Source organism: Symphalangus syndactylus, chromosome 4 (assembly GCF_028878055.3).
Source record: "Symphalangus syndactylus isolate Jambi chromosome 4, NHGRI_mSymSyn1-v2.1_pri, whole genome shotgun sequence".
Lineage (NCBI taxonomy): Eukaryota > Metazoa > Chordata > Mammalia > Primates > Hylobatidae > Symphalangus > Symphalangus syndactylus.
In genome coordinates, this window is record NC_072426.2 from 34126533 (window position 1) to 34153367 (window position 26835).

At 41.8% G+C, this 26835-nt stretch overlaps 1 protein-coding gene across 4 annotated transcripts in view; it reads right to left on the bottom strand.

Moving 5' to 3' along the window:
• Positions 1-18525, bottom strand: part of SLC16A9 (solute carrier family 16 member 9) — a 59864-nt gene extending 41339 nt beyond the window's left edge. For 2 of the 4 annotated variants that reach the window (XM_063637897.1, XM_055274382.2), the window contains exon 1: positions 18011-18381. The gene's annotated coding sequence lies outside the window, so the exon portion shown is untranslated. Of the gene's footprint in view, positions 1-17780 lie in introns of all 4 variants that reach the window. The other 2 variants (XM_055274381.2, XM_055274383.2) reach the window with 2 other exon arrangements.
• Between the last annotated feature and the right edge of the window lie 8310 nt (positions 18526-26835).

Sequence of the window (26835 nt, forward strand, 5' to 3'; positions counted from 1 at the left end):
CGGAGAGGCTGAGACGGGAGAATGGCGTGAACCCGGGAGGCGGAGCTTGCAGTGAGCCGAGACTGCGCCACTGCACTCCAGCCTGGGCGACAGAGCGAGACTCCGTCTCAAAAAAAAAAAAAAAAGAAAAAAAAAAAATTCCAAATTAACTAAAATTTCCACTAAGCCCATTTATCCTACTGTTTACAGAAATGCAGCAAGAGAAAAGTGGTCTTAAAAATTAGCTGGGTGTGGTGGCATGCACCTGTGGTCCCAGCTACTTGGGAGGCTGAGGCAGGAAGTAGCTTGAGCCGAGGAGGTCAAGGCTACAGTGAGCCATGATTATGCCACTGTTCTCCACCCTGGGCAACCGATCAAGATGCTGTCTCAAAAAGAAAAAAAAAAAAAGAAGAAAGTGGTCTTTATTCAAAATGTTCTTGATCACTTACATTTAAGTTATATTGCGCTAGCTACTAAAGGAGACCAGAAGACATGTAGGGTATGGCCCCTGACCTCAGGAACTCTTTTAACTCACTTAGGAAGGTAAGATATGTGTACATGGGAAGGTGTGTCCATGTGGAAAGGTATGAGCAAAAGAGTATGTACACGATTGGGTGCCAAACAAGTGGATGGATATTAAATGTTTAGGAGTCAAAGGAAATGAAAGCACTCAAGGTGGGAGCAGGAGTGGAAGGGCCTCATAAAGTAGGTTAGTTGTAAAGAACAATGAAGAGATTCATAGAAGGGCGGACAAGGCAAGAGGAACAACATGAACATACATGTGTAATCAGGATAGGCCTGATAGGTTTGGTGGAGTTGGAGAGGGCAGTTCTTACAGGGCTCACAGAGCAAAACAAGATTAGAAAAATGGTACTCTCCATGTAAATTCAAGAAGAATGTGTTTCAAGAAGTCTGTGTTTATAACCACAAGAAATAATTGTTTCTACATATTTTAGAATAAATCATTTATATTATCTAAGTGGTGGAACTTTTTTTCCAAAAAAAGAAAAAAAAGGCCAGGTGGGGTGGCTCACACCTGTAATCTCAGCACTCTGGGAGGCTGAAGTGGGTGGATCACCTGAGGTCAGGAGTTCGAGACCAGCCTGGCCAACATGGCAAAACCCCGTCTCTACTAAAAAATACAAAAATTCTCTGGGCATGGTGGCACACACCTGTAATCCCAGCTACTCGGGAGGCTGAGGCTGGAGAATCGCTTGAACCCGGGAGGCAGAGGTTGCAGTGAGCTGAGATCACGCCACTGCACTCCAGCCTAGGCGACAGAGCAAGACTCCATCTCTAAATAAATAAGTAAGTAAATAAATGAAACAAGATCTGTAAGTATCAGAAGGCACTATGTTATTTAGACTTACGATCTATGTATATATTCAACGTTTTGGAGTCTTATTCATACAACTGTATGAAAATGTGTTTCTAGGAAATACAGATATTGTACTATATTCTAGTAAACTATTTGAGAATTTGGAATCTCCTTTAACCAGAGTGTTAACAAACCAGGACTCTGAGTGGCCAGACACCTTATAAAACTCAAAATTAGAAACCATTTTGAGAGATCATTTGAAGAACACTAATTTAGGGGCAGTTTTGTTATACTATAGGGTTAAAAGAAGTTTCAGAGAATTAATTTGAATTTGAACTTGAACTTGTAAGCATCTTTCTTAACTTTAACTTAAAAAAATTAAATACAGTACATGTATTATGAACTTCCCTTGGAGGAGAGAGAAGAGCATGAAATAATATTAACCATAAGAAGATATCACTATTCAACAAAATTAGATTATCATTAGTAGAAAGGATAGTATATGTCCTAAAGCCAGAACCTGTTTTGTTCAAGGGGAAAGGAGAGTTGGCAAGTTCTAATCACTTCCTTTGGGAAATGAAAAAGACTATTGATGAAAGACTACATTTCATTCACAGTAAAGCTTTAAGTTCCAATGCCTTCGATTATATTTAGTTCTGCTCAAATAATGCCAATCCTTTGTTTCTTCAACTCTTTACATTGGCTGAAAATTTCTGCTCTGGATATAGGCTGCCAGAACTGCAGGTGTGACATTTAAGAACACTGAGTATTTCTATCCCTGAAATGTATACATATGCACTATACTAATTTTTGCCAAATACAAAGTGATTTACAAGTATTTAATCTTATTTCCAGTCGACAGTTTCCTGTTGCCTTTGCTCCCTTCCCCAAAATTATCTTTCCCTAACAACCCCCATTTGAGCATTGTCTATAAATATCTCCTTAAAGATTCATAGATAGACTTTTCACTTGAAATATAAAAGGTCAACAGTAGCACATTTTTATTTGAATCTCAATCACTACCAGATTGTCTGGTGCTGAAGCACTTTATTTTAAGAGCCTAGAATCCTGTGACTTTATCTTGGGAAAAATCAGAAAACCTGATTCCAGGTTGATTTTGCCTTGATCTAGTTATCTGTGAGGTGAGTCAAAAGTCTAAATCATGCTGGGTTCCATGACCTTCCTACAGTTACATTTATGACACTGTAAGGCTATAAACCATGGGCGAGGAGGTGGACTGAAACCCTCACATGCTGCTGGTGCAGATGAAAAGGCTGAAGCCACTTTGGAAAAAAGTTTGAGGGGTGGAAATGGGGAATGACTGTTAAAGGGCTTCTTTGTGGGATGATGAAAACATTTTAAAATGAGATTGTGGTGCAGGTAGCACAACTCTATGCACATGCTAAAAATCACTGAGCTGCACACATTAAATGGATCAATTTTATCATGTATGAATTATACCTCAATAAAGCTGTTAAAATAAAACACTTCAAAAGCTACTGAAAATTATGTTTTAGCTCTGACTCCAATGTAGGTAACAAGTTTTATAAACTAAAAAGCAAACCTGTTCAGCCAGAAGCAGTTGTAATACTGATATCACTCTTTCCCTCAAACAATGACTTTTATCCCTCCAAACATGTATCATTTATTCTATACCACCTCAGTTTGGGTGAAGGAATCCTGGGAATTGAGAAATAATTAACCAATACCTAAAAACAACAAAAAAAATGTAGGTAAACAAGTCATTCTTTGGGTGTTTTAATGAAATGTGAGCAAAAATGTAGATAATTTTTTGGGAATTCTAAAACAATAGGTAAACAAATATATTTAATACAAACTGAAGCTCTCAATTCAAATACAAATTAATTACATTTCATTTCATGAGAGGCATAACACAAGTGATCATATCTCTAGTTCTTGAGTCTGCCCTCTCCATACCACATGTAATATTCTACTTTTACTTTTGCTTTCCCATTTCTTAAGCAATTTCATTTTATACTGTTCAAGGGGTAAAAAGTGCATCTGCAGTCATCAGCTGCAACAGTGTCAACACACTTATAACTGATTTTTATAACAATTTTTAAGTAGGATAGAACTTTAAAATAAGTCTCTTCTGGGTCAAAGACCTAAACTGTCAAGTAAATCTACTGTCTTTGTTGATTTATATACTAGCAAATGTCATCACGTTAACACTAACGTAAGTCCTTTAAAAGTTATAGTCACTAGATCAATTTTGTCACTTTCCAATGACATTTTAAAATGTCAGTGTATCTTTTCTCTTCTAAAGTCAAATAAATATAGTTATATATCAACATCAGTTTTTACGGAAAAGAAAAAGAATCCACCCTGTTGTGCTTCTAAAGTATTAAAACTCTTTGTAAAATCATATTGAGTCATCTTTATTCTGTATGTATATATATATATATACACACACACACACACACACACACACAAAATTCTATAAGAATTTCCTACAGTTTGAAATAGCTATTCAAGGGCGTGAACTCCAAATAATAATTTTATTTATTTATTTATTTATTTATTTATTTATTTATTTATTGAGACACAGTCTCACTCTTTCACCCAGACTGGAGTGCAGTGGTGCGATCTCGGCTCACAGTAAGCTCCACCTCCCCAGTTCATGCCATTCTCCTGCCTCAGCCTCCCAAGTAGCTGGGACTACAGGCGCCCGCCACCACGCCTGGGTAATTTTTTTTTGCATTTTTAGTAGAGATGGAGTTTCACCATGTTAATCAGGATGGTCTCAATCTCCTGACCTCACGATCCGCCTGCCTCGGCCTCCCAAATGCTGGGATTACAGGCGTGAGCCACCACGCCCGGCCTCCAAATAATAATTTTAGTACAACTGTAAATCCAGTTGTGGTGGTCTTGATCAGATTGTCTCAGAAATCAAGATGGGATTAAGCTACTTTCATGTTTCTGACTACTAGCATGCTAAATATTGAAGGTAAGAAAACAAAAAAGAGGATATGAAAATCAAGGTTTCGATTAAATATCTACATCTTAAAAATGAATGCTATTAGCCAAACAGTGATGAATATATATAGAAAATAGTCTATATATTAAGATAGACTATAGATAGAATACATTAAATATCCTAAATATTCATCCAGGTGCAGTGGCTCATGCTTGTAATTCCAGCACTTTGGGAGGCCAAGGTGGGTGGATCACTTGAGGCCAGGAGTTTAAGACCAGCCTGGCCAACATGGTGAAACCCCATCTGTACTAAAAATACAAAAATTAGCCAGCTGTGATGGTGGGTGCCTGTAATCCCAGCTACTCGGGGGCTGAGACAGGAGAATCACTTAAACCCAGGAGGTGGAGGTTGCAGTGACCTGAGATCGTGCCACTGCACTCCAACCTGGGTGACAGGGCGAGACTCCATCTCAAATATATATATATATATATATATATATATATATATATATACACACACACACACACACACACTTATATATATACACATATATATACATATATACACTAAATTTTTTTATATTTATATAATATATATTTTTAAAATATATTATATAAATATAAATATAAATATATTTTAAATATAGTATATATTTTATATATATACACTAGATATTTTATATACTATATGTGATGAAAACTGATAAACATATATAGATAATGGATCCAAATGCCCATCAACTGATGAATGGATAAAGTATGATATATATCTACACAATGGAGTATTATTCAGCAATAAAAAGGGATGAAATGCTTATACATGCAACAACATGTATAACCTTAAAAACCCTAAGCTAAGTGAGAAAACGTAATTGAAAGAGACCACATATTGTATGATTCCACTTATGTGAAATGTCCAGAACAGGCACAGCTGTAGAAACAGAAAGTAGATTAGTGGCTGCCTAGGGCTGGGAGGTTTTGGGGTAGGGAGAAATGCTAATGCATATGAGGTTTCTTTCGGGGGTGATGAAAATGTTCTAAAATTGATAGTAGTGATGGTTGTACTATTCTGAATATACTAAAGCCATCAAGGGAGCTATATACTTTAAATAAGTGAATTATAAGTAATTTGTAATTTAGTAAATCTGTTACCAAAAAAATTAATGTAAACCCTATGTGAATTTGTCAAAACTCATCATACTGTATGCTTATAATTGTTGAATTTTACTGGACATAAGTTATAACGCAACAAATTTACTTTTTAAAAGATGAATGCTATAAACACACAGTTACAATGACCAAATATATGGCCTGACTTAGAGATAAAATTAGCAACAGCTGCATGAGACTTTTCATAAATATGAGCCCCCCCACCGGGTCAATGGCCCTCCTCGCTGTCCACATCCACTCTCCCCACCTATACCTACACCCAAATTTTTAACCTAGTAACAGGTTTGTTTGAGGGAAATAAAATCAGGAAATTGTGTATTGCTTATTTCATTGGTATTATGGCTCCTCAAACAAAGGAGCAACAGAGCAAAGCTTCTGCTCAGGTGCAGGAATGCCTAAATATCCTGAAAGAGGAATCTGAACAATGAGAAAAAAACATAAATTCAGGGTTTCTGAGGTCAACATCAGTGTCCTTGGGCTGCTTTAGGTACATATGGAGGAAGGAGATAACAGAAAACTATTTTAAGCAAGTTAACAATTTTTTCAATTACTTCCTAGCTTTCCTTTATTCTTAGTTTTACCATGAAGATGGGGTAGACAGGAAGAAGGCACATTTTTCTAGCATCTGGTTCCAGAACGATAGAAACTGAGTAATGGTTAAGATCAGAGGCTTCTTAAATCAAGTTTGTATCTAAGTTCTGGTCCAGTCTGTGCTACTTAGCATGGGATTTTAAGCCAATTGCTTGTTGGCTTTGAGCCTCAGTTTTCTCATTTGTAAAATAGGATAAGAGTGGTTTGCAAATTCAAAGCTCACTGCTGGGCATACAGTTGAAAAAAAAAAAAAAGCTCAATAAATATTAGCTATTACTTTCACAACCTTAGGGTTTTTTTCTAGTATTGAAGAATCTGGAACTTAAGGGATTTCTGGTAATTTCATAGCCATTGTCTAAAGAGTAGTTACTGGTTACCCCAGAGTTCTAGAACAACAACTGGTTACTGGATCATTTAGAAATCCAGGGCTTTGGAAACTTTTAAATCTTTAGTTATTTCTTAATACTTAGAACACTTAAACAAAACTTTACAAAACAAAAGAGCAGAATAATTAGATCCTTTCAGGAGAATATGACTTTTTTTTCCTAAGCACACTGGAACATAGAGGAAGACCAAAGGAATGTGCAGTTGCCTGCTCCTTCTTGACTTGCTGTATTTGACTCTGTCCCCACTGGTGGTGGCAATGCTATTAACCCCACACTTTGACGTGGCAAATCCCCAGAATCTGTTGGCTGGTCTCTGGCTAGAGAATGAGCACAGTTTCACCCTTATGGCTCCAGAAAAAGCAAGAACACACCACTGCCAGCCAGAAGAGAGAAAAGTCTTGTTCTGTCTCTTTCCCATTGTCCCAAATAGCCAAGCACAGGTTCAACCACCCCAAATGCCACCCTTCTGCTGTGCAGCAGCCAAGGAAAAGACCCGGGAGGAGCAGCTCCAAGAATCTCTGGGCAGTCAGTGCCCAGATACTTGCCCCAATTCTTTGTGTCCAAGCCACACTCAGCTGACAAAAGCCAATGCTTTGTCTCTTTTTTTTTCTTCTTTCTTTCTTTTGAGACAGAGTTTCCCTCTTGTCACCCAGGCTGGAGCGCAATGGAGGAATCTTGGCTCACTGCAACCTCCAACTCCCAGGTTCAAGTGATTATCCTGTCTCAGCCTCTCAAGTAGCTGGGATTACAGGCATCCGCCACCACGCCCGGCTCATTTTTTTTTGTATTTTTAGTAGAGATGGGGTTTCACCATGTTAGCCAGGCTTGTCTCGAACTTCTGACCTCAGTTGATCTGCCTGCCTCAGCCTCCCAAAGTGCTGGGATTACAACACTTTGTCTCTTAAGCACTGCACAGTCGAGTTTATCTTTGCATTTCTCATACCCCAGTGTTCTGCTCTTTCCCCAGTTCTGCTTTATCCGCAATCCCCAACAGAACGGGCATGGGGCTGGCAGGAAAACCCCTGAGAAGATTCTAACAAAGATAATGGTGTGAATGATGATAATCATAAGGCTGTCAGGATAATGACTGTCACCTATTAATTTGCTCAAATTAACAAAACAACCTCTCAGTGTGGGAAAGGTACCAGGAGAGAGGCTGTGATCATTTGGTAAAGGTTATTACGTGGTTCACAAGAATGGCTGGTTGAATTTCCACTTCTCTGTGTTTTCAGTAACTACAGTCTCATACAAGTACACACACAGATACTTACATCTATGACTACACGAGAACGTCTATTCTAGAAAATTTCTCATAAATTTCGCATAAGGAATAAGCACACTGGCTGGTGTCCTGGATAACCTGAGTGTACATCGCAGCTCTGGTACCAGCCAAGAGTGTGACCATCAGCAAGTTACTTAAATAGCTCTGTGCCTCTTTTTCTTCATCTGAAAAGTGAGGGGAATGACAGTATTTACCTCATCAGATTGTGGTAATAATTATATGAGTTAATTTCTGTAAAGCACTTAGCCCAGTGCCTGGCACATAGTAATCTCAATATGAAGTATCACTGTTTTTGTTTTTTAAATCCCTTTAGACGTAACTGGTAGTCACAAAAAGTTATTTTTTATCCTCATATAGCTCCCCCCAAAATCTTTAAGGTACTTTCCCTATAAAGACCTCTGGCCAGAACATCCTCGACTCTCCTCCTTCCCTGCCACAATAGGACATCTTCTGTCAGATACTTGGTTCTAGGTTTTCATTATTTCAGATTCAGCTGCACTGAAAACACACACACACACACACACACACATTAGTACCACATCTCTCCCCCCACCCAAAAATAATAACAGGATATGGTAATGGCATTTTTCAACATCTCTTAGAATAACTTCCTGATGGAAAGAAAAGTCAGCAAATAAGAAGAAAGTCTCAGTGAGGAAAGACCAGAATGACAATCATAGGCTGCTCTTAGAGCATTGAAAAGCCCCCAGGTCACTGACAGCCAAAAAAAGACAAAATCAAGAGGCACTGAAGTCCAAACAAGGTTTGCTTTTGTTTCCTTTCTTTCCTTCTTTCCTTTTCTCCTCAAATCAGGAAACTACATAGCTGGCTACCACTCCCTTTCCAGATGTTGCAGTACAGTTATTAGGGTACCTGTTGGTAGAATGAAAGCTGACAAATGCTGACTTTGTCTCTTAAGCACTGCACAGTCAAGTTCTTCTTTGCATTCTTCATACCCCAGTTTGCTGCTCTTTCCCCCGTTCAGAGACCCCTTCCTTATCCCCAAGACTCCTAGGATCTCCCTTTCAAAACCAGTTTGCAAAAAAAGGTGGTAATTCAATGTGCATCAAAAAGCAAATGAAGAACTCCATTTTAAGTTTGTATTTCACATGAGCATGTTTCTAGTGACCATCCAAGCATAAGCTAAAACCTACAGGGGATTTCAAGCCTGGCCATGAAGCACAGGCATGGAGCTTCGCATAAAGTAACTAGTAAGTGTTCGATCTTGTTACTGTAGTTGCATCTTTCAAAGGTTTTCTTAGAAAAATATGAAAGGGTACTCTCACTACCTCTGCTTCCTCACCTTCTCATCATTCCTCTACTCAGTGATTTCTGGCTTCTGATGCATCCAAACAAGAAAAAGTGTTTTCACTATGGCATTCCCTGCATCCTCACAGTTCATCAGCACAGCCTCCTCATTCTTGACACTGTTTACTTCTCTGTTTTTACGAACCACTGCCCCCTTGGCTTTCGTGAGCCCACTCCCACAAGACTCTCCCAGGCTCTCTCTAACGCCACCAAGTGATCACAGATACTCAAGCAAGAAGTCTGAACTCTCCATCCCCAGCCCTGACCTCTCTTCAGAACTCCAGATCCACATTTCTAAAGAATTTTTCACCATTTTCCATGTCAAGATCTCAACTGGATGTACCCAGGCCCCTCAAACTCAATTCTTAATTTCTCCTCCTGAATTTTATCTGGAAAACTGTCATGACCATACTTCCATTTGCCCAAGCACAAAGCCTCCACTTCATTGCATTCCAGCTCTTCCTTGAATCCCAGCTCCTCGTCTCCAGCATCCCAGGGTCCCCCAAAGAGTTCTGCAATCAGACTCTTCCTCTCCATCTTTTCTGCGAATGCCTGGACCATCACAACTGCCTACAGGTGGATCCCTCAGCTTACACTGTCTCCCTGCTGCAGGGCATCTGCCGAGCTGCTGCCAGATTCATCTTCCTAAACCGTGGCTTTCTGGTCATCTCAATTCTGCTTCCAATTTTTCAAATCCTTCCATGGTTCCTCATTACCCACAGTTTACCCATTAGCAGAGCACAAAGTTTTATTTCATTAATTACAAAAGGACACTAAGAAATCAATGACAATCATTCTTTCCCTCATGAAGCTTACAGTCGTCCATCACTAAAACTATGATGTTATTCAAAAATTATAAACAAAAATGAAAGCATTGGTTTTATAAAACCATGTTTTGTCCATATGACATCAGATATCCAGATCTTTAAATAACTAGCCAGTTACCTGATTCTTTCTTCTAAAAGTCTATAATGCTAGGATGTCCCACAAATCTGTGCCCCCCAACCCACAGCTCGTGACTCAGCATTTTAGCTATGCTCCCTCCCTTGTCCAAGCTTTGACTCTTCAGTTCCTGTTAGTAGCTGGAGGCAGCTGGAATGCCTTTCTCCAATTCCTACTCTTCCTTCAAGACTGAGCCCAAATGTTTCTCTCATCTTGATGCCATCTGTGAAACTCTACATCAGTCATTCCTCCTCCAAGGTGTCACACCAATTTAAGCATCTCTGCCATAACATTTATTACAATAGATTGTTTTTTGTTAAAGGACTAGCCCACAAGTCTATCCCATATGCCTAGCACTAAGAATTATGATTGGCACATAGGGAAAGCTCAACAAATCTGTATGAAATGAATGAATGAATGCATTGAAATCCTACTTACCTAAAATCTCCTATATATTCAAATGATTAATCAAATATATTTCATTCAACAAAATGAATTGAGTGCATTTAGAAGGCATTGTGGGGTGAAGGAGATGTGGCCCCTTCCTCTCTGGAGCTTAGAGTCTGTCTCCACCATTGAATCTGAAAAGCTAGCCAAATACATAAGTAAAAAAATTAAAATCCAAATCTTTTACCAATATAACATCAGATGACATGGCTGTAATGATCAAATAATTACCTGATTCTTTCCGATTCAGTTTTAAATGTTAAACATTCAGTGATGGTTAACATATTCTCTGATGTGAAAGGGTGGGGGCTGACTCATTACTGGGGCTAGGACAAGGGCAAATCATGGCTCAGAACTGTCATTCAGAGCCTCTTGTTTGTCCTCTGTAGTCACCTCAGTCACAGTAAGGTATGTGGTTTCTCTGAACATGTCATTCTTGTTTTATATACTCAGATGCTTCCTTCTCATTGTCAACATCTGCTCTGAACTTTAAGTTAAAGTCAGGCCCACTTGTTTGTAGAATAGCTCATTGACATAAAGCAAATAACACATCCTAGCCAGTCAAATCCAAGAAACTCAGCTTTAAAAACACACCTGTATTAAAGAATTTCACTGCAAATCCATTCATTATGTTTACCTTTTTATTTTTTGGATCCATATAAATAGCTTTTTTAAAAAATCGAAATTGCCATATTAACTTCTAAAACTCAAACTCTTAATTTATCCATCTAGTTGAAATTCAAGAACATCCCCAGATAGCTCTGTTAAGGAAGAGGGACAGAATACGTGGTGAAATATTGCCAGGTTAAAGACAATGAAGATTTCTTTGTCTGAACACCGTCAGCCAAGCCTATAAATACCCCTCATCCAAGTGGAAACCAAAATTGATTCTTTCACATTGAGATGGAAAGGCAGAACAGGAAGTAAAATATTTAGAGGAGCAGTTCTGAATCTTGGAACTAAATCACACTAATTGTTCCTGAAAGGGACAATAAATACAGGTAATTAACTTCTGGAGCCTCTGATTTTTTGAGACAGGTCCTTGCTGTGTTGCCAGGCTGGGGTGCAGTGGTGCAATCACAGCTCATCACTGTAGCCTTGACCTCCCAAGCTCAAATGATCCTGCTACCTCAGCTTCCCAAATAGCTAGGACTACAGGCAGGTGCCACTATGACCGCTAATTTTTCATTTTTTGTAGAGACGAAGTCTCACTGTGATACCCAAGCTGGTCTCAAACTGCTGGGCTGAAGCAGTTCTCCTACCATGGCCTCCCGTGGTATGAGGCCTCTGAATTTTATCAATAGTGCGGCTATGAAAAAGGATATTTTTTAACCTTCAAGGCCTTGTAGAATTTTCATAGTATAGCATTTGCCGAAGAGCTCCTCCAAAGCTGTCATAATTTGGATACAGGGAGTACTACCACATGTTTTAGCAAAAGGGGAAGAAATTGGTTATACAGGATCACAAAAGTCTGAAGTCAGAAGGAATTTTGGAAACTTTGGCACCACCCAGGCCAAATCTGTTCTCTTCATGTGTTTTGTTTGGCAGACTCAATGTTTTTGGTTTTGTTTTTAGTAAATTTGAATGAATTGCTGATTTTTTTTTTCTTTTTTTTTTGAGGCGAAGTCTTGCTCTGTCGCCCACGCCAGAGTGCAGTGGCGAGATCTCGGTTCACTGCAAACTCTGCCTCCCAGGTTCACGCCATTCTCCTGCCCCAGCCTCCCGAGTAGCTGGGACTACAGGTGCCCGCCACCATGCCTGGCTAATTCTTTTGGTATTTTTTTAGTAGAGACGGGGTTTCGCCCTGTTAGCCAGGATGGTCTCAATATCCTGACCTCGTGATCCGCCCGCCTCTGCCTCCCAAAGTGCTGGGATTACAGGCGTGAGCCACCACGCCCGGCCAAACTGCTGATGTTTTAACACTAGAAGATTTCACATAAAAATCTGAACTTCAGGATTCTCTCAAAACATTGAAAGTTCTGATAACACTGGGCCCTCATTCTTACGTAACGATTAACTGGAACTGAGTAAGTCTGGCTCTTGCTGGATGAGGCATTTTCTTTCCAGGTCCTTCTACTCCCTAATATCTCCCTGACACAGGACTAACATTGCCTTGCATTTAGTTTCACCTGTGCTATCCCCCATACCTCCACACACCTACTACCCAACCACTGCCCCCAGTCTTCTTTGCTCATTTATGATGCCTGTCTCATCTGGGTAAACCTTGTGAAGATTGTGATTGCCACCACTGATCTTATTCAATCCCTCAATCTACCCATGAGGAAACTGAAGTTGAGAGACGTCATGCTAAAGGAGAGAACAGTTTCAGGATCCTTTACTCACCAATCCATTGAAGAGTCATCTATTTCTAAGTCCTACTCTCAAACTCAAAAGTGAAAATAGGGATCTGTAAACCACTCAGAGTCTGAGAAAAGATGGAAAGGTCCAAATATTTAACAAAGTAAATACAAAAATAAAGATGTAACAGTTAAATTTAGGGAGAGTGAGGGCCAGACACTGAGATACATTGGTATCATCATCTCCCTGTGTCCCACACTGTTACCAGGGTCACTGGACTGCTGGGCTCTCATTTCAGCTTCTCTCTACTCCACACAACCCTCTCCTGCAGAGCTTGGCCTGAGAATAGTGTTCTGGTGAAGAAATCTATGATAATAACAACACTGACATGTTCTTTCAGTTAGCAAATGTTTTGCACAATTTATACATGATCATATGATGTTCGATCTGTTGTCTAAATACATACTTTAGTATGTCATGTACAAAGTAGTATGTTTACTGTATTACCTTCATAATAAAAAAATCAAGACACACAGAAAAATATATGGGATGCTGAAATGCAAAAAGATCTGGTGATTTGGGGAGTTTATTGGGAATCATGAGAATATTGGTAATCAACATGCTTCCGGAGGCCTGGTCTTCACATTTTGTGCCATCGCTGTTGCTAAGATTTTTTTTCATCCCACATCCTGTCTCTTCTCAGAGTTTAAGAGTTTCTTTTGGGTGGGTCATAAAAGTACAAGATCCCATGAGTAGTTTAAAAGTGTATTAAAACATTAAAATATGTCCCGTCACTGAACGTGTAAGGTAAAATTAATCCAAATGATGAAAATGAAGATGCAAAGAAAAAAAAAACAGAGAAACAGTCCTGCTACAGGAATCAGGCCCAGTTTCTATCTAATATTAATAATAATTATCATACACTATGCCCCTGTTACATAATAGTACAATAGTTCAAAGGACAGGCTCTGGGCGTAGACTCCTTGGTCCATTTACTTAGTTGTGTGACACTGTAAAAATTCTCAGTCTAAGATCAAAATAATGCCTCCCTAGATAACATAAGGCTATGTGGCTCCCTTGACATAACATGTTTAATAAACATTAATTATTATTATTAATGATTGCAACAGAGAATAGAAAATGACTATAGACTGCATATTGCCCCAGGAAAGTGGAAGTGTTTTTCTATCTGAAGTTTTAATCAAGCTAAGAGCTATTAATATCATAGGAATGCAGGTTTGGGGGTAAAACACTGTTGGATTTAGATAAAGCATTGAAGGATATTAGGAATACATTATTCTTTTATTAATTGAAAGAAACTGATAGGAAGTAAATATTGAGATTTTAATCAACTGCTTATTTTAGAAGGAAACTCATAAAACTGAAATTTAAGGCAAAAAGTACAGTTAAGGATGTTGATACTGTTTATGTAAATATACCAATAATGTTCAACCACATTTTAATTTCTTAGCATGACATGTCATAGTCTCCATAATCTAGCCCCATCCCACCTCCCAGCCTTATCTGTCTTAAATTCCAGGCTTCAGCTACTCCAAACTGCTTTGCTTCCTATAAACACACTAGACTTCCTTATCTCTGTGCTATTCTCTTGTTCCAGCAGGCCTCTTTTCCATCAAGGAAATCCTCTTCCTAAATTGCTACACCCACCCCACAACTCTTCTTCATGCTTAGCCTTGAATGAACCTCTCCTTTTCTTTGTCATTTAGTAGCACACTACTGATGTTGCTACCCTATGAATCCATTTATACTATCTTGTAATACAGATATTTGTAAGTCTATTTTTCTCACTAAACATTTGGAGGCAGGGACCACGTGTTCTTTTTTTGGAAATTGGTTTTTTGTTATAGTTCAATCTCATCATCCATAAGGGTTACTTTGGTGTCTGCCAAGAACCTCCCAAAGAAAAGGCTAAGTAGCTCAAAATATATACATTTTTGCAATCATTAATTAAAATCGAAGTCATTAAGTGATACCATCTTGGAAAGCCATGATGGAAAACAATATGGCGGCTCCTCAGAAAAATAAAAAATAGAACTACCATATGATCCAGCAATCTCACTATATACCCAAAGGAAAGGAAAGCATTATACTGAAAGATAGCTGCACTTCCATGTTCCTTGCAGCATTATTCACCATAGCCAAGATACGGAATCAACCTAAATGTCTATGAGTGGACGAATGGATAAAGAAATGTGATACACACACACACACACATACAATAGGAGACTAATTCAGACTTGAAAAAGAAGGAAATCAGTAAGGCATGGTGGCTCATGCCTGTAATCCCAGCACTTTGGGAGGCCGAGGCAGGTGGATCACCTGAGGTCAGGAGTTTGAGACCAGCCTGGCCAACATGGTGAAACCCCATCTCTACTAAAAATACAAAAAATTAGCCAGGCATGGTGGCATGCACCTGTAATGCCAGCTACTCGGGAGGCTGAGGCAGAAGAACTGCTTGAACCCAGGAGGCAGAGGTTGCAGTAAGCCAAGATTGTGCCACTGCACTCCAGCCTGGGTGACAACAGCAAAACTCCGTCTCAAAAAAAAGAGTGAAACTCCGTCTCAAAAAAAGAAAAAAAAAAAAGGAAATCAGCCGGGCACAGTGGCTCATGCCTGTAATCCAGCTTGGGAACCATGGCAAAACCCCATCTCTACAAAAAACACAGAAATTAGCTGGGTGTGGTGGCACACGCTTGTAGTCCCAGCTACTTGGGAGCCTGGTGAGAGGATCACCTGAGCCTGGTGAAGTCGAGGCTGCAGTGAGAAGAAAGGAAGAGAGAGAAGAGAGAGAAGAAAAGAGGGAAGGAAAAGGGGAGGGAAGGGAAGGGGAGGGGAGGGGAGGGAAGGGGAGGGGAGGGGAGGGGAGGGGAGGGGAGGGGAGGGGAGGGGAGGGGAGGGGAGGGGAGGGGAGGGAAGGGAAGGGAAGGGAAGGGAAGGGAAGGGAAGGGAAGGGAAGGGAAGGGAGACTTGAATCTAAAATGGCTGAACTCAGAGAAGAGAGTAGAACCCTGGTTACCAGTAGTTAGGGTTGGGGTGAAGAGATGTTTATCAAAGGATACAAAATTTCAGTTAGATAGGAGCAATAAGTTTAAGAGATCTATTGTGCAACATAGTGACTATAGTCACTATAGTCACAATTTTGAAAATTGTTAAGATGGTAGATTTGAAGTGTTCTTACCACACCAAAAAAAAAAAAAAAAAGGATAAAAATGTGATGTAATACATAGGTTAATTATGTTGGTTGGGCCATCCTACAATATATTACTATTTCAAAATATCGTGTTGTGTGCATCATAAATATATACAATTTTTATTACCTAATTAATTAGGGGTTTGAAAGATTGGGGTAAGGAAGCAAAACTTGAAAATGTGACCACATCTGTGTAGTTCCTCATCCTCTAGCTTGAGTTCCATGGCCAGATCCACCCCAGAGCACCATAATGTGTCCTGACACATTCAGACACCAACCAATTCACACCACCTTTTCAGACTCAAAGTCAGAAGCCAGAAAAAATTTCCTAATGTCTTGATCTACCTCCCCATATCTTTGGCTCCTCCCAATGCTCATCCTATGGATATGAAGGATACCTGTTATTCCACTCGCCTACACAAAAAATGGAAGAAACCAGTAAGGATCTTATTAGAGGATCAGTGGTGCTGAAAGTCTGAGTTGCTGCAAAATTGCAGGTTAAATTATTTTATCTAATTGCTACTTCCGAGGACTTTTTTTTGAGGGAGGGGGAGAGCGGGACTGGTTTCTGGCAATGATATGGGTATTAACCATGTTTTCTGCATTTACATATTTATTATTAATTATTGCAACAGATAATAGAAAATGGCTTTACTCTGCATTTGGTCCAGGAAAGTGGAAGTGTTTTCCTATTAGAAGTTTTAAAAGACGCTATAATCATGCAACAAATAATCATCCTTTCTCTTCGGAATCTTCTCTAGCTTCCTCAGCCCTCTGCCTAAACCTGCCTGAAGAATTTCTCGAAGCTGAAGCCAACTCAAATATAAGAAACTGTTAGGGCATACCAATTTACAGAATTTGATGGAACAACGGAAAATCCTACTCTGGGTGCAGGGAATGGGAGAATCCACCTTCAATATGAACTATTATTCAGTTAATTCAAGATTTTTAAAAAACACATCAAAATTGTAGCCTAGAAAATTGATCAAAAATGTAGCCTAGAAAATTGATCAAAAATGTTATGTCGAATAACTTACTATATAAGTAATATATTTAGTGTAAATCCTGACTAAACTTCTGGGATAGTTTGTGTTGGATAGGCTAGGCACCCAGAAAACAAGGTAAAGCATTGATTTGCTTTTGACGGCCAAGTTTGTTCGTGGTTATCAGCTCTCTGGAAAGCCTCTGGGCGCTGCTGAAGCCAGAGCAGGTTACCTAGGGAGAACCAAAGATGGGGCATTAAGCGCCAAGTCCTCCCAAGTTCTGGCTGAGGGTCCAGGTGGCCGCGGTGCCAGTGCCTCCAGCGGCGGTGGCGAAGGCTGGGCTCCCGCCCTCTCCCAGGGCTGCCGGGTGGTGCTGAACCTGGCGCCACCGTGAAGAATCCGCCGGCCCTGCGCGCTGCGCTCCACGTAGGTCAGGAGTACCCCCGGCGCCCCAATCCCAACCCTCCGGGGGCACCTGCTTGCTCGCGCTCCCGACCAAGGCAGTTGGAGGCCTTTCGGTCCTCTGGGAAATGGAGGCCCACCTGCATCACATGCACCTCTCCCTGCTCTTCCACCAGTAACCCTAGAAGCTCTCTCAGGAGTCCAGAGGCGGCTCTCTGGGGGGTCACCGTACCACCCCCAGGACCCCCTCCCTCTCTTTAAACTCGTGCAAAATACCGCCTTCAGATTCCCGGGAAAACTTGCCCACTTTGTAGAAGCACCCCATCGAAAAGGGGGCGGTGAGGGGCGGGCGCACCGTGGACACTCGAAGCCCCCGGCATACACCCCAGACAAAAGCCCGGTTCCATGCTGCTCCACCGCCCCCTCCTACTGCTCGGAGTCGGAGTTACTTCTTGTCTCTAGGACGCTGGGCAGCAGGGGCTGCTGCCCACTCTTGGAACCCTCCCCGCAAGCTCCAGCCCTTTACCTGAGTCCCGGCCTCGTCTGGGCCTCCGGTGCTCAGCACTCGGCGCAGTGCCCCGGGCGGCCGGGCTGGTGGTGTAGTGGGGATCGCGGCCGCCGCTCTCCCCTGCAGCTCCGGGCCAGCCGGGCGGCTATTTACCCGAGTCAGCTGCAGCCCCGGCCCCTGCCGGAGTATTAGGCAATCGGTCCCGCTACGCGCTGCCCCGGGAGCCGCCGCCCTCTGCCCCCACAGACCTGCAGCGGCGGCGGCCACATGGAGTTGGGGAGCCGGCCCCCTTCTCTGGGCTCCACCTTGTTTCTCCTCCTCCTCCCCGGGGTTTTCCCTGTTGTCTTTTTCTCTCTTGTCTCTCTTTGCGGGGCACCCCGGCCAGTCTGAACCGGTTGTGACTGCGCGGGTGGTTGGGGGAAGGAGGAGGAGGAGGCGGAGGAGATGGAGGCGGAAAAGCGGGCGGTAGGGGCGCTGCGCCTGCTCCCGCTGCTCCCGGCCCGGCTAGGAGTAGGGAGGGCACAGCCCGAGCCGCGGCCCCGGCCCTACCAGGCCTGGAGCCACCAAAGCCACGAGAGAGGTGGGCGCCGTCGGCCAGGCGCCCTCTCGGTGCGCACACACGCGCATCCCCAGGCGCCGCTGTGCCCCCGCCGCCCACCACGTGCCCTGGCCGAGCCCGCCAAGGACCGTGCGCACTTTGGGGGAGCCGGGGTCTAGAAATGAATGCGAGTCGTCCTTGGTCTCCCTGGCTCCCGGGGCCGCTGGCGCCCTCCTGGCCGGAGCTGTATGCTTAGCTGGCGGTGGTCCCGGAGAAACGGGCACCAGAACTTTGTGGAGTCCGTGATCCTGGGAAGTGAGGAGTGAGGATGCCAAGTACAGTCCTTTGTGACAGCTCCGCGGGAGAGGAGGGCGTCCCGCGGTGCACACACACACACACACACACACACACACACACAGAGGCAGCTTCTAAGGACGTTCAGTCTGTCCCGCAGTTGAACTGCACTAACAATACTACCATTGGCAATACTATCTTTGGTAATGGGCTTGCGCGCAGAGATGGATGGCTGTTTTATCCCTCAGAGTCACTGCAGCAGCTGGGGGCTGTCCATAGGTACCAGTGGTTCGCCAGCCGTGGGAACCCTCCAAAGTGATATGCATTTTTTGTGTTCCCCAGTGTATGCATTTTTCTGGGAAGCCGCACCACACTTTCTACTTCTCAAAGCGGACTGGGGCCATCAACCACCTTGATGAGAACTCGCTTTATACACTGAAAGTGACTGGTCCTGGCCTAGATGAAGACTCTACACCTGACAAAGGGTTGGTTTCAGAAGTGCTGATCAAGCTGCTGAGCCTCCGGTTCCTTGTCTATGAAATTACAAGAATCTTGCCTGTATCATGGAGTCTGTGTGAGATGAGAGTTTAAAAAACCTGTGGAGCCTAGGCAACCATGTCATGTTTTCTTACAGCACACATGTGGTGGAGGTTTAGCCCTTTTGGCCCCCATCAGTCCTTTCTACTCAATTTACTGACTTTCAGGTTAGAGAGAAGAGAATGACCACTGCTAGTCAATAGTATTTTGCTTTGTTCTAAGAAGGAAAAAGAGAAGAGGGGGAAAGTAACAGTGAGAATGAGAGCAACGTGGTCCCAAGAATAAGTTCTGGAAGGAAAAATGGAGAAACTGTACTGTCAACACCATAAAAAACTTACTTCTAAAGAGGCGAGGGAACAAAATAGGGGATTCTTAGACTGTATTTTTTACCTGGTTTATGGTTACTCAAGTGCATTCACTTTGTGGTAATGCGTTGACCTATACACTGATAATTTGTGTTCTTTTCTCTATGTTTCAATAAAATATATTTTTTTTGAGATAGAGTCTTGTTCTGTTGCCCAGGCTGGAGTGCAGCGGCATGATCTCAGCTCATTGCAACCTCCACCTCCCAGGTTCAAGCAATTCTCCTGCCTCAGCCTCCTGAGTAGCTGGGATTACAGGCATGCAGCACTACACCTGGTTAATTTTTGTATTTTTAGGGGACATGGGGTTTCACCATGTTGGCCTGGTCTTGAACTCCCGACCTCAAGTGATCCACTGCCTTGGCCTCCAAAGTGCTGAGATTACAGGCGTGAGCCACCGCACCCAGCCAATGAAAGGTAATTTTAGAAAGTCTGTCTTCGATTCAAATACTTCCTAAGCACCAGAGCACGTTATCTTGATTGTTGCTCAAACCAATCAACGTATATGAGCTTTTGTTTTGGGGACAAGGAAACTGTGCCTGGAAAATATTCTACATCCAGCAACTGGTTTCTGAAATTGACGCATGCCTGTTATCATTTGCACCAAGTTTTCCCAGATTTCTTTCAGAAGAGTATATAGCCAGCACTTCTATTTCTACTCAGGCCAGCCCTTGACTATCAACTAAGAACCAAAAATGAGCTTGTGCTCACACACAGGCATGCCCCCAGCTTTAGAGAGAAAGACTGGTTCTCAGGGGTCGTAAACTCAGATGGCTGCAGGGCCAGCCTTCTAATGTAATGAATGAAGTGGCTAGAAGGGAGCCTGGAGGAATGAGAGAGCTAGAATCTGGCCCTGGGGCAGTGGACACTTGGCTAAGGGGACTGCTGCCAGGCTGGAATGTGAAAATTGTCCCCATCATCTGCAGGAGAGCATTAAGACATGTAAAAGAACTCAGAAATCTAGTTGAGTCCTGACACTTTACTTCCAAATGGAATTTGACCGGGACACTTTACTTCCAAATGGAATTTGACCAGGAGAAGCTCAAGATGTGCTCCAGATCACCCTGGGGGTGAGGCAGGAAGATAAGTCAGCAGAGACAAGGCTAAAACCACCTCTCTATGCCCCCACTTCACCCAGTGACAAAAAAAATGCAAGCTGCGCTTGCAAAGTGAGAATCAGATAAGTTAGATATTGCTGGCTTTACAGCTCTGGCCAGCATCTGCCCTTTGGGTCACTCTCCAGGCTCAGAAATAGTTTCAACAAGATGGAAAAAGGCAGGCTATTACATAAGCCAGATTTAAATGAATCTGGCTTTGGAAGAAAAGGAACCTGAGAAATGCTTTTAAAGAAAAGTTGATACAGAGGTGTCAACTAAATAAAAGAGCTCATTTTTTGCTTTGCATTGTTATTATTAAGCATTTATTAAGAACTTCATAATTTGTGAAATGTTCTAAGGTTTCCCTTTCTTAAGCTATTTGCCACCTTAGTCCTTTAGAGAATGAGATGGAGAAATTAACCTAAAATTGTTCTTTGGTCCTTATCCCAGCATGGAAGCCGAAACATGAAACACAGAGGGCAGAGCAAGGTGTCATCAGGTCAGGGGAAGGTGGTACACTTGACCAGCACCTGAGTCACTGGTCCAGTGCTTGCCTGGCTGACCAGATTTTCCTCCCTGACTTACCACACTATGCAGGTTTCTTTTCTTTTGACATGATGTTCTTCTCCTGTTATGAATGACGGCATAGCTACAAAGACACTACACTTTGTATTAAAAACAATTAAAGAGAACTGATTTTGTGGTTTTTATAGCAGTTGGCTTGGAGATCTGTCTATAAACCATTCTATTAATTCCAATTTATTCTCTCACACTCTAACAGATAAACGGTCAGAAAATAATAAACGTGGATAAATCATTCTCTTATGCTTATAGAGCTTTTGTTTAAAAGGACAAATTTTCAAATGTTAAAAGTGACCTTAAAGATACACTATATTGTATTTTTACTTGCATTCTCCAGAATATCATTTCATATTTTCCTGCCTTTATCTTTCATCACATTATCTGGCTCAAGTGATTTTTAATTTAGGGGAAATGGGGAAGATAAATCAATGGTATTGTTTTGTTTTGTTTTTTAGAGACATGGTCTTACTCTGTCATCCAGGCTGGAGTGCAGTGGCATGATCACGGTTCACTTCACCCTCGAACTCCAGGGCTCAAGGGATCCTTCACCTTAGCCACCTGAGTAGCTGGGACTACAGGCATGCACCACAACACCCAGCTAATTCAAAAAAATTTTTTGTAGGGACTTGGTCTTGCCATCTTGCCCAGGCTGATCTCGAACACCTGGGCTCAAGCGATCCTCCCTTCTCAGCCTCCCAAAGTGTTGGGATTATAGGCATAAGCCACTGTGCCCAGCCTGGCTAAGTATTGTTATCTTTACTTTACAGATGAGGACAGTGGGGTTCAGAATGGTTAAGTTACTTGCTGAGTCACTCGATGGGTCAGTGATGGAGTGGGATTCCAAGCCTGATCTGGCTGATTATTAAGCCTGTGCTCTTCCCAATCTACTTTAGAAAAATGATTCAAGACTGAGGAGAGCTAACATTGAGGACTGACTTCTTACACTAATTTAAAGCTTCACAAGAAACTCAAGAAGTAGGTTCTACTATTATCACCTGCCTTTTGCCTATAATGAAAATGAACTAGAGAGAAGCTGAATAATTTGCCCTCAATCACATAGTGAGAGGTGAAGCTGAGGTTTGAATCTTGGTGACCAGGCTACAGAGAACCCTGCTCTGAACCATCACTCTAAATTCTCATGAAAGTGGAAATCAGAAACATAAAATTATACAGAATGTGCATATTCTTTTTTTTTTTTTTTTTTTTTTTTTTAGACAGAGTCTTGCTCTGTCGCCCAGGCTGGAGTGCAATGGCGCAATCTCGGCTCACTGCAAGCTCCGCCTCCTGGGTTCACACCATTCTCCTGCCTCAGCCTCTCCGAGTAGCTGGGACTACAGGCGCCCACCACCACGCCCGGCTAATTTTTTGTATTTTTAGTAGAGACGGAGTTTCACCGTGGTCTCGATCTCCTGACCTCGTGATCCGCCCACCTCGGTCTCCCAAAGTGCTGGGATTACAAGCGTGAGCCACCGCGCCTGGCCTAGAATGTGCATATTCTTATGTATAAGGAAAATTAAGGCCTCCTGAGGTTAAAGAGGTGCCTAAAGTTGGAGGGCACCAAAATGGCTGGGACAGAGGCAGACACAGGCAATGTGAGTCCAGGGTCTACACATAACGTAGGACCTCCAGCTGTGCTTACCAAGCTTTATACCAGGCTCCAGCAGAGTGCTTGGCATGTAGCAGGTTCTCAAAAGTGCACTGAAGGAGAGGAAGAGAAAATTTCTGCATGTGTCCAAGACACTTTGAAGTCATTTCCCACATTTTAAATCCACCCATAGAATCATATGTGCTACAAATTCAGTTTACACGATCTACAGTGTCATCATTAAGGAAGAAGGACTTACTACTAAAGGCAGGGTGTGGAGTTCAAATGTACCAATGGATCCAATTTCTTCTTGTGAAAATACAGGTGGAGTAGATTAATACTATATAAAAATAAACACAAGATGAGTGAATCAAATCTTTTTATGAAACAGTGCCTTTTTTTAATGTGTTTTGCCTAAGTATTTGATTTAGATGTATTACACAAAGTTTCAGACAGCACCAGTTTTTCAGCTCAAAGTGTTACATTTTAGCCTTCTCTTCATTACATGATGTAAGAGAAAGAGCATGACTTTTACTCTATGTACAGGGTCCATCCTGCCTAAAATTTGTAGGTAGTCCAAAGACTTTGCCCACTGGTTCACTAAGTAAAAAATGTTTATTTGGCAAATATGGTCACCTTAGATCTATCTATTCAACAGGCTGCAATTTTGATTTCTTGGGAGTAATTTAGAAGATGGTAACTAATCCATGAAAGTAAAAGTTATACAGGAAAAAACATACCCTTGAGGAAAAAAAATGTAGTCAAGCAGTTTCATAACAGTTTGAACATAGACTGGAATCAATGCAGACAGAAGCAATCTAAAAGGATACATTAATTATCCTCTACTTACCCTACCCCAGGCTGGGCTCACATAGAATGGTTTACTCATCTCTGTTCCTACTACCTACCACATTGCAGAGCTACTTACACTTTTCCATCAAAGTACTTGGGAGTTATTCCGAACCATAGGCAAGCAACTTGCTGTAGATATGAAATGTGTCCTCTGGTTTATGTTTTTTGTTTGTTTGTTTGGTTAGTTCGGATTTTTTTTTTTTTTTTTTTGGCAGAGTCTCTCTTGCCCAGGCAGGAGTGCAGTGGCATGATTTTGGTTCACTGCAACCTCAACCTTTTGGTCTCAAGTGATCCTCCCGTTTCTGCCTCCCAAGTAGCTGGGACGACAGGCAGGCAGCATCACACTCAGCTAATTGTGTGTGTGTTGGGGGATGTGTAGACAGGGTCTCACTATATTGCCCAGGCTGACCTCAAACTCCAGGGCTCAAGTGATCCTCCTGCCTCTGCCTCCCAAAGTGCTGAGATTATTGGCGTGAGCCACCATGCCTGGCCTGCTTTATTTTGAAGATGCTTCTGAATCCTGCCTTCTTGATATCCATGTTTGTTTTTACATAGTTAAAGAAACTATATGAAAATTTAGTTGATAGTTTAACAATTTAAATATTTATTATTTGATAATTTAACAATTTAAATATTTAATATTAATAATTTAATACAATAACCAAAGCTCACATTTTAAAGAAATTACTATGTACTGTATATTAGGGTCTGGGTAGGAAACAGGATTCATCCCAGATAGTCAAAGAAATCTTAAGGGAAGAACACTTTATAGCAATGTGGGCAGAGTCAAAAGAATAAACAGGAGGCACCCAAAGCTGAGGGACAGTGGGAAGCCTTTACTGCTCCTGGGGCTTCAGTGACAAAGGGAAGACCTCGTGTGCCCAGGGCCTGGGCTAGCAGCACCCGAAGGGGGCTGGAATTGGGAAGGAAGATAGTTTATTCCCAGAGACAAGGCATCAAAATGGGTGTAGAGCCAATACCTTCACCTCTCTCTCTACTCTCAGATCTCTTGGTGGTGCCTACCCTTGGCCAAGCCCAAGCCCAAGCAGAAGGCAGGCATTGAGGGAGAATGGAATGCTGCCCGTAAGGGTTCAGCTTCCCAGGAACAGAGAGTCTAAGAGGGGCAGAATTGGATTGGGATGGGGGGGCGGTGCTGGCAAAGGAAGAATGACTAGAACCATCAGGCACTGTGCTAAGTACTTTACCTATATTATTTTATTTTCATAATGACAAACTTATGAGGTAGGTACAATTTATTCCATCCAAAAAATGAAAAAATATAGGTATGGAGATTAAACCCAGGCTGTCTGACTCTGGATTCTGTGCTCTCAACCACTACTATTTAACCAAGCTGTATTAAAAATAACATTTTGAACTGAGTGTGGTGGCACATGCCTGTAGTCCCAGCTACTTGGGAAGCTGAGGGAGGAAAATTCCTGAAGCTCAGAAGTTTGAGTCCAGCCTGAGCAACAGAGTAAGACCACCAACTCTAAAAATAAATAAGTAAATAAATTTAAATGATATGTTAAACCTACTTACCTAATTAGAAACCACTTAGCTAGTAACATACATGCTCTGTGTTTGTCACGTAACTTTACCATCATCATCACTCCTATTTTAATAAATTTGCCCTGATTTCATCAGCAATTCTCCTATAGTCAGTCTCATGAATTTTATGTTGATTCTATTATCTTAAACCTTCTATCCTTTTCTTCAGTTCTGGAGATGTGCCTTATTTGTTATCTATAACATAAATTCCCATGTATGAACTACAAAACATACTGTCATTTTATTTATTCATTCATCTAATAATTCTTGTAGCCTGGGCATGGTGGCTCACACGTGTAATCCCAGCTACTCAAGAGGCTGAGGCATGAGAATCGCTTGAACCTGGGAGGCAGAGGTTGAAGTGAGCAGAGATCGTGCCACTGCACTCCAGCCTGGGACACAGAGTGAGACTCTGTCTCAAAAAATAAAAATTAAAAATAAATAATAAATCTTGTTTATTTCATGCCAGGCATCATATAAAACAATGGAGGTTGCAATCTAGGAAAGAAGACTGACAGTAATTACTAGAATGGGCTAACCACCCCAATCAGGGAACTTGTGCTATTAAATGTTAGACCTAAAACCATTAAAATCCTACAAGAAAACCTAGGCAATACCATTCAGGACAAAGGCGTGGGCAAGGACTTCATGTCTAAAACACCAAAAGCAATGGCAACAAAAGCCAAAATTGACAAATGGGATCTGATTAAACTAAAGAACTTCTGCACAGCAAAAGAAACTACCATCAGAGTGAACAGGCAGCCTACAAAATGGGAGAAAATTTTCGCAACCTACTCATCTGACAAAGAGCTAATATCCAGAATCTACAATGAACTCAAACAAATTTATAAGAAAAAAAAAACAACCCCATCAAAAGTGGGCAAAGGACATGAACAGACACTTCTCAAAAGAAGACATTTATGCAGCCAAAAAACACATGAAGAAATGCTCATCATCACTGGCCATCAGAGAAATGCAAATCAAAACCACAGTGAGATACCATCTCACAGCAGTTAGAATGGCCATAATTAAAAAATCAGGAAACAACAGGTGCTGGAGAGGATGTGGAGAAATAGGAACACTTTTACACTGTTGGTGGGACTGTAAACTAGTTCAACCATTGTGGAAGTCAGTGTGGCGATTCCTCAGGGATCTAGAACTAGAAATACCATTTGACCCAGCCATCCCATTACTGGGTATATACCCAAAGGACTATAAATCATGCTGCTATAAAGACACATGCACACGTATGTTTATTGCGGCACTATTCACAACAGCAAAGACTTGGAACCAACCCAAATGTCCAACAATGATAGACTGGATTAAGAAAATGTGGCACATATACACCATGGAATACTATGCAGCCATAAAAGATGATGAGTTCATGTCCTTCGTAGGGACGTGGATGAAACTGGAAACCATCATTCTCAGTAAACTATCACAAGGACAAAAAACCAAACACCACATGTTCTCACTCATAGGTAGGAATTGAACAATGAGCACTCATGGACACAGGAAGGGGAACATCACACTCCGGGGACTGTTGTGGGGTGGGGGGAGGGGGGAGGGACAGCATTAGGAGATATACCTAATGCTAAATGACGAGTTAATGGGTGCAGCAAAACAACATGGCACATGGATACACATGTAACAAACCTGCACATTGTGCACATGTACC